The 9430-nt window shown below is 35.9% G+C and overlaps 1 pseudogene; it reads right to left on the reverse strand.

The window, feature by feature from the left end:
• Window positions 1-3456: 3456 nt before the first annotated feature.
• LOC131825647 (olfactory receptor 5H2-like) lies at window positions 3457-4428 on the reverse strand (annotated as a pseudogene).
• Between the last annotated feature and the right edge of the window lie 5002 nt (window positions 4429-9430).

A 9430-nucleotide genomic window follows, 5' to 3' on the forward strand; every position in this document is an offset into this window, starting at 1 on the left:
ATTTTGCAAATTTAACTGGTATGTGCTGGTGTTGGCCTGTTTTTGTTGATGTTGTGGGGGTTCTATATGTCCCCTGGACTTGAATGTCTGTTTTCTTCCCTTGATTGTGGAAGTTTTCAGGTAGAATTTGCTCAAATAACACTTGGATGGGAGGGGGGTGGGAGGTTGGGTGACCTGCTGGTGGTATTATGGAGGGCAAGTATTGCATGGGGCACTGGGTATGTTGCATAAACAATGAATTCTGGAACACTGAAAAGAAATTTTTTAAAAAGACTACTTGAGGGAAAAAAAAAAAGAAAATCATAAGTAACATTGGGGTACATATGGCCCTTCTTCTCAGTAAATCTGTATCTTTGTACAAACCATGAGAGATTGTGGACTCTAAGAAGCTGGGGGTTTTGAAGGGTAGAGGATTAGGGGGATGTTGAGCCTGGTGGTGGGTATTAAGGAACGCATGTATTGCATGGAGCACTGGGTATGGTGTATAAGCAATGAACCTGGAACACAAAATATAAAATTCTAAAAAATAAAATTACATAAGTAAAAAAAACAAAAGGAAAATGCATTTGTAGTACGGTATGTAGTTATTGAAAAAATCCACATATAAGTGGAACTCTGCAATTCAAACCTGTGTTGTTCAAGACTGAACTGTACAGCAGTTCTACATAAATATTGGCTGAGGTCTGATCTTGGTGGGGAGATGTATCGTCAGTTCCCTGCCACTTCTGACCTCACCTGAAGGAGGACAGAATGGGCTCTGGTGGCCAAAGAGAAAACAGGTTCTGCCAGTTGTAAATCTGAAAGATTTCCATGAGGGAATATATGTACTTTGTTTTCTTCTTTTTTTCTTCTGGAACTCCTATGATATAATGTTATTATGCTTTATGGAGTCACTGAAGTCTCTAAATTTACTTTTGTGATCCAGGACTTCTCTTTTCCTCTTCTGTGAAGTTGTGTGATTTTCCATAATTTAACTCTACACGGCTTATCTTCCTCTGCTTCTTCCAAAAAATGTAGATAATTTAAGAAAAAAAATCAGCACAATGGAAATGTAATATAACAATAAGAATTAAACCACGGACCTATGCAATAACATGGATTCTCTAGTGAAAAGTAGTAACAATGTCTGGACTCTGCTGTATTCACTCCCTTTCCCTGGACTTGAAGGTATCGCTCAGACAAAAAAACACATAGCAGTTGATCTAGTCTAATCTTGTGATCAGAAACTCCAGGAATACATATTAGTATTTGTTTTAAATGTTTTCCTGTTTTGTATCTTTAAACAAACACCTAATTGAAGAGCTTCTCCCTGAGGTTGTGCTGTATTCTGTCCCTGGGGTTAATTCTCATAATAAGAAGAATATGAATGATTCACTTTAGGTGTATGATACTCGTGACTGTCCTGGAAGAAGTTCAAGAAGGTGAACTGGCATGTCGCACGCATTCCAGGCCTAGTAATCACCCAAGACTCACTACGGTATGAGAATGAGTGATGCATTTTCTCTTTATTTGAAATATTTGTGCTGTCAGTTTCATTTTCAATTTACATGTTTTGTAAATAATTATTTGCTAACTCATGGGTTTTAGCCACTGTGCTAAACACCGCAAAAGATTGGAAGAGTACTAGGACTTCTAAAGTGTAATCTAAGGAAGTTCATAAGCTAAAAATAAGTATTACCTAAGAGCATTAGTGACCTAAAAGAATAAAGGAAATATACAATGCCTCAAACAATACCTCTTTGAGTTAATCTGGAAATACATCAAGGAAGCTGTAACATTTAAGACAGATCTTAAAGATAGGATCCATTTCAATTATAAGTGAAGGTGGGTGCAATTCAGAAAGGATTCTTTGTAGAAAGGCCTATATCAACAAAATAGTGTACCTAAGAACAAAGAATCCAGAAGAGTTTCAGTAACTCATATCAGTATAACACAGACTCCATAGGCGTGTTTTAGGAGACTTCAGAATGAAATCAAGGTTTTGGGGGGATGAATCTCAAGTAATGCCAGGGAGAACAAGTGTATATGTCCACAAACATACACAGATATTAAAGTTGTGCATAAAAAGACTTTAGGACTGAAGTCACTAACACTAGAGCAATTATAACTGCAAAAATTGGTTAAAACTAGTCAACACAAGAGCATCAAAGTGACTCAGTCAGTTGGGTTTCTGACTCTTGATCTCACCTGAGATTTTGATCTCAGGGTCCTTAGATCAGGCCCTGTGTTGGGTCCCATACCAGGCGTGGAGCCTACTTTAAGACAACAACAACAGCAACAACAATAGTGGCATCTGTCTGGCTCAGTTGGTTAAGCTCATTTGGGTCTTCCATTGGCTCAGATCATGATCCCAGAGTCCTGGAATATAGCCCTGCATTGGGCTCCCTGCTGAGTGGAGGGTCCACTTCTCCCTTTGTCCATCTCCCCCACTTCTGTGTGATCTCTCTTCCTCAAATAAATAAGTAAAATCTTTAAAATTTGCATAATAACTTATAACTTATATTATATTATAATTAATATTAATATAATTAATATTAATTGTAATATTATTTTTATATATTTATATATAATATTAATTATAATATAATTAATTATAACCTGTATATAACTTATAATTTGTATTATAACTTATAATAATTTGTATAATAACAACAACATACTAATCAACACATAGCTAATATATAATTTGCCAGGAATATATACAATCTATATAATATGTATGTAGGTATCTTTGTATATCATTCATTTTGTATACATACATATAAATAAAATATGCATATGCATATAGAGTTCGAGTTATATATGACATATATAATAATCTGGTAGATATGACAATCCATAAAAAGTTGCCAAAGTGGGATATTATTTAGTCAATCTTTTGGAAGAAAGAATATTAACAGGATGTAGAAATAACAGGATTACAGCAAATGGCAGAAAGAGCAGTCTTAGTGTGAAGAGCTTAATTATAACAGTAGAATGGTGTAGGTAATCAGTGGTGAGAGAGGAAGGGTAAAGGTGAACCTGAAAAATGATCGCTAGTTATACTTTTTGGTCTCTGTTCACTCAAATACAACCCTGACTCCAATGTGGAATGAATGTAATGTGAATCTTTGGGGTACACAGCTGTGTGGTTGTCATATATATCATATTCAAATTCTTTTTTAGAGTAATTACCCTATTTCAATGCTTAATGCATTTATGAAGCCACATTGAAACATGCAAGCATGTGAAATATTTTGTTTCCTTATAAATTATTTTTGTGTCATGAACACTTGATTAAAATTCCCTCTATCTTTAACTTCATATACATATATTTGTTTTGTAATCTCCCCTTAAATCATTTAAACATTAGGACAATTACAACTGCAAAAAATGAACACTAATCAACACCTAGCAAGTATGTAATCTGTACAGTTTGTCATTCTAGTAAAACGAGTACAGATAATAATGTGAATTCTAAGAAGTTCTCTTCAATATTTTCCTCAATGAATCTATGACTTCCTTATTTCTTAAACGGTTGATAATTGGATTTAACAAGGGAATTATGATAGTGTAAAATAAAGAGTCCATCATATCTTGGTCTTCTGTTTGTGTAGATATGAGGTGCACATACATGAAGACAAGAGCCCCATAGTATAAGGAAACAGATAAGAGATGGGCTCCACAGGTAGAAAAGGTTTTCTTTATGCCTTGTAGAGACTTCTTTTTTAAGACTGTAGAGAGAACTAGTTTGTAGGAGACAATAACTATCAGAATGGTGAACATCTGCATTGACCCAGCAAAAATAAATACTATCAGATACTTGATAGAAGGGTCGATGCAAGAAATCTTAAGCAGTGGTATAATGTCACAGTAAAAGTGATGCACTATGATGGAATTGCAGAAGGTGAATCTGAATAAGAAAGAACTATGAATTATGGCATGAAGAAAGCCACCTAAAAGTGACAAAACTAACAAGCGGATACACAGTGTATTTGACATAATCACTGGATAATGTTGCAAACGGCCAAATAGCAATCATATGCCATTTTTGCCAGCAGAAAGCATCCCACTGTTATACTCACTGCAAAGGAAAAAAAATTGTATCATGCATTCTGAAAGAGATATCATTTTGGTCTTGGCAAAAATGTTGGGCAGCATCTTGGGGGATTCTGTGGATGATACCCAAGCATCCACAAATGCCAAACTCCCAAGAAATAAGTACATGGGGAGGTGAATCTGAGAGCCATTCCATATGAGAGCATTTAGGCCAAGGTTCCCCACAATGGTGAGAAGATAGATAACCAAGAGCATTAGGAACAAGGGGATTTGCCACTGTGGTTCATATGTGAATCCTGTGAGAATCAAATCTGTCAGCAATGTTGCATTTCCAAGTCCTTTTCCATTTTCTTTTTCCATATCCTCATGGAGTGTTGCCTGAAATGACATTTAGGAAATTGGAAAAAAGTCACTCAATTTATAACATGAAAATATGGAAAGGAGAGTTGAAATAAAATTATGCACATCAAAATATCATCTCAATTTTGTGTATTGCCTCTCTGTTGATTGGAATCTATTTTGAGGGCTTTGAAATGAGTACAATTATTTCAATTTTTAAAATGTGCAGCAATGAACAGAATTGGAAAAATGAAAGACATTGTAGTACATCCTAAATTTATGGGATAGGATCTGAATAATTTAGAAATTTTATGTTTGGGATGTGGGTGGAGGGTATAGGGAAAAGGATCTTGAAGGGTCTCAGTAATACAATGAGTTAAATGGCATGTGGAGGATCATGAACATTATTCATTAGGGAATAAGCAAGGACTGAAACTAAGAGAAAAGAACAGTAAATTCTTTTTAAAGTGAATATATGGAGGTGTAGAAAATAGTCTGCAAAGAGTTTGAAATTCAGGTCAGGAATACTTGTAAAAACGTTACTATATTCAGTGTTCTCAAAACAGAACCTATAGTAAAACATCAAATGTATATTTTGAATTAAATGTCTAGATCACACATTCTGAGGAAAGTTTTATGAAAAATATATATTTGAGGTTTTACTGTAGACATTGATTTAGTGAGTCAAGTATTAAGGCTAAGAATCTGTGTTCTATTTGAACTATAGGTGACACAAACACATGTGACATGGATAATCTATATTTGAAATGACACTGAGATTGGTGGGAAGATGAAGAGACAGATGGAAAGTTTTCAGAAGGTAGAGGCAGTGCCTCTGACATTGCAGGGTTAGTCAGTGAAGAATGGAATCTTCACTTGGCATCACTTGGCAACTTTCATAGATTCTCATCAAAATTTGAGTGAGAACTCAGATGCCGTGGCCAGTTTATGGACATCCAGTGCATGTGTACTTTGTAGTTTGAGTCTACTGCAGATCATGAATTGAAAATCATTGCGGTAGACTGAAGGCATAGTTATATATGACCTATCTATTGGAGAATACATAAAGTGAAGAGAATGGTGAATAACTAAACTGACAATGTATATCTCCTTTAGAGAGATATATATCTCCTTTAGATAGCCAAACTGATCCTCTTTTCTACCACAGAATTTTGAATCAGCAAACTCTACCACCCATTGTAGGACCCAAAAGTGCTATAGTTGACTTTCCTATCTCTCTGACATCTAGGGTGAGGAGACATGATGTAGGTTTGACAACTCTACATCACTCACCCTAGAGTTGAAATTTGGAATGAGGGAGGAAAAGGGACAAGGACAAAAGATAATCTGAATTGCAAAGGCAGCCAAGGCACAATATGAAGGCCCCAGCAAATGCACCCTGCATCCATACCAGTGACTCTGTCCATGTGAACAGTGGAATTCTCACATAGCAGTGGTGACAACAGCCCTCATGGAGTCAATGTTGGAATATAATTTTTGCTATTGGCAGACGGCCATGCTTGCTTTTGTTCCTGCCCATTTTTTCTCAGCAGAGTCCTTTAATTTCCCAGCATTTCCATGTTAGATTCCATTCCAAAAAATATATATCTTGTTGAAACTAATAGTTCTGACTGGCAGTGAATAAAGACAGGGAGAGACCAGGAAAGGATACTGAGCAGAATGATCAAGATGGGTGTCATGAACACAAAGAGTGGAAGATAGTCAAGAACGTCAAAGAAAATTATGGTACCAATCACTAAAATAAATTCTCTGGTAGGATAAGGAGTGAACAGGTGTGATTAAGCATGGAAAATAAGAGATGCCCTTAGTGAGAGCAGTTTCTGTCATGTGATGCAGTGGAGGCCAGAACATAATGAGCAGTGAGTGGGAAACAACTGGACGACAGTGAGAAGAGGAGCAAGACTGAATATTCCAAGAGTATGGACAACAGTTCTTATACGTCTACTGCAGGTGGACAAATAGAACATCTTTCCTTGATATTGCTTTATTAAAATTTTTCAAAAGAGAGAAATGTAGAGAAAGCCATAAAAAGAAGAAAGAAGACAGCAGAAGGAGATATTTGGATGGGTGAAGATCACAAGATGCAGGCACAGAAATAGGCAAAGAAGAATAGACACATGGCTAGATGAATGTGGGAAAGACACAGAAAAGAAAGATTAAGAATCTATCAGGGGTGACTGGGTGGCTCAGTGGGTTAAGAGGCAGACTTTCAATTTCAGTTCAGGTCATGATCTCAGATTCCTGGGATTAAGCCACACATTGGACTATGCACTCAGTAGGGCATCTGCTTGAGGATTCTCTCTCTCTGTCTGCCCTTCTATCTACTTGCACTCTCTCTCTCTCTTCCTAAAATAAATAAATAAATCTTTAAAAGAAAAAGAGAATATATCAGAGAAAGACTATGGACAACAAAAAAATAAAGGCCCAGGATTTAGGGATAAATGTTTACTTTAACTCTGGGTGTTGCTTAAAGTTGTCAACAATAGGAATCTTTTCTTTCCTTATTTTATTAAAATTTCCAAATTTATTTTTCCATGGAATATGTTTATGTAACAGATTTTCTGGTTAAATCTTACATCATAAACTTTGCTCATAAATATATTAGCATTGCCGGAAAGGTTTTTAACATTTAAAAGTTGCTTCACATTTGCTATAACAGTGATTAGAACTGACTTTTTCCAGAAATCCTTAAAGTTTTATTGAGAACATCTTTTCCTCTACCAGTGTTTTCGCAGAATAAAATTGAGGCAGAATGGAGTGGAATACAGGTGATAGAAATAAGAAAGCTACTAATTTCACATGATAAAGGTATTTTTGTGTGTATGTGTGTTTTTATTTTTATTTATTTATTTATTTATTTATTTTTTATTTTTTATTTTCAGTATAACAGTATTCATTATTTTTTCACCACATCCAGTGCTCCATGCAATCCGAGCCCTCTCTAATACCCACCACCTGGTTCCCCCAACCTCCCACCCCCTGTCCCTTCGAAACCCTCAGGCTGTTTTTCAGAGTCCATAGTCTCTCATTGTTCACTTCCCCTCCCCTTCCAATTTCTCTCAACCCCCTTCTCCTCTTCATCTCCCCATATCCTCCATGCTATTTGTTATGCTCCACAGATAAGTGAAACCATATGATAATTGACTCTCTCTGCTTGACTTATTTCACTCAGCATAATCTCTTCCAGTCCTATCCATGTTGCTACAAAAGTTGGATATTCATCCTTTCTGATGGAGGCATAATACTCCATAGTGTATACGGACCACATCTTCCTTATCCATCCGTCCGTTGAAGGGCATTTTGGTTCTTTCCACAGTTTGGCGACTGTGGCCATTGCTGCTATAAACATTGGGATACAGATTGCCCTTCTTTTCACGACATCTGTATCTTTGGGGTAAATCAAAAGCTTCTGCACAGCAAAGGAAACAGTCAAGAAAACAGAGGCAACCGACGGAATGGGAGAAGATAAAGGTATTTTTATTGGAAAAAAAACTCCTTTCTAGGCAATTCCAAATCACTAAATAATGAAAAAATCTCAAATTCAATTTGTGTGGGTACTTATTAAGCTATAAATGCTGGAAAGAGAAGTGAAGGAGTACCTACTGCCCATTTGTATATAAATAGTCAATGAAATGCTTGTCAAAAATGGGAGCTAGGAAAGAGTTAATATACAATTGACTCACCTTAAAAGTTTGAATCAGAATATGTGATCAGTTAGACACAATGGAGCTTTTAATCAGAAGAAGCAGAAAGATTGCTTATGTAGGAATCACTATGGAATGATATTTAATGTAGTTTAAATTAACACTCTTGTTCATGAACACTTATAAATTCCTTAGAGACATGTTAAGAAATAATAAAACATTGTTAAAGGGAGTAATTCAGTCTTACAGCTATTTTGCTTACTAGAGGATAGTAATTAAAATTTAATAAGTAAATTATTCACTATTGGTTTTCCACTACTCACCTGGCTTATTGGCTCTTGTAAACCCAATGTACAATTATTATAAATGTAAGAGTATATCAAATTTATATATAAAAATAATGAATTTTATAGTAATCATTTCTCTCTTACCCATATCATACAAGAAATTGAAAAAATTCTTTTGAAGTGTTAGGTTTTCTAAAGGAGATAAGAAATAGAGTAGCACTGAAACGATCATAACATGTGTAGTAACTTCTTGCACACTGATTCACTTTGGAGCTTCCTTTAACAAGCTCAGGAGAATGTTGTTTATACCAATTTGTTTCAAGCACAACACTCAGTCAATTGTACAACTGTGGGCTTTTTGCCAGAATGGGAAGGAATGAAGAACTAAAATTTTCCCAATAGCACCTAAGGCTTCCCTTTAGGACAAAACCAAATTGTTCTTCTGGACAATGTAAACTTGAACATGTGTGAAAAGTCCAGGTAACTCATAGGGCATTATAGACTCTGAAATCATAAACATCAAGTCATCATCGATATTATATTTTATGCCCCTATTCTCCACTACTAATGACACCTCTGACATATTTATGCAAATTTCCATGTATAAATGTTGATGCTCTGAGGGCTTTGATTAGTATGATCACATCTGAGCCAATTGTACATGATTTTAATGAGGCCAAAGTTCTGCATTCCCTTCAGGGGAAACTCAAATACAGGTGTCCTTCTCTTGCAAAATGCAGGTCATGTTCCAGAACTACATTGAACTTCATACTTTCATTTGTAAATAGGTGAGAAATCTTAACTTCACAGAGGTACAAAGGACCATAGTAGGAGGTGCCATATATCAATGCTTCTCAAATATTAATGCCTGTGAATTTCCTAGGAATTTTCCTAAAATGCAGATTCTCTTTTGATTGGTCAGGGAGGATGTCCAAAGTCTTCATTAACAATGTGATGACCTGGACATTTGCCACCTTTAGGGCCTTCCATCCTTGGAGTGCCTAGATGGTCTCAGAGCTAGATCATTGGAGAAGCACATAAAGAAAAGTGGTAAATGTAGCTGGTATCCAAAGAGAAGCAAGAGGAGCCAGATAGGATGAG

The sequence above is a fragment of the Mustela lutreola genome, chromosome 2, assembly GCF_030435805.1.
Source record: "Mustela lutreola isolate mMusLut2 chromosome 2, mMusLut2.pri, whole genome shotgun sequence".
NCBI lineage: Eukaryota > Metazoa > Chordata > Mammalia > Carnivora > Mustelidae > Mustela > Mustela lutreola.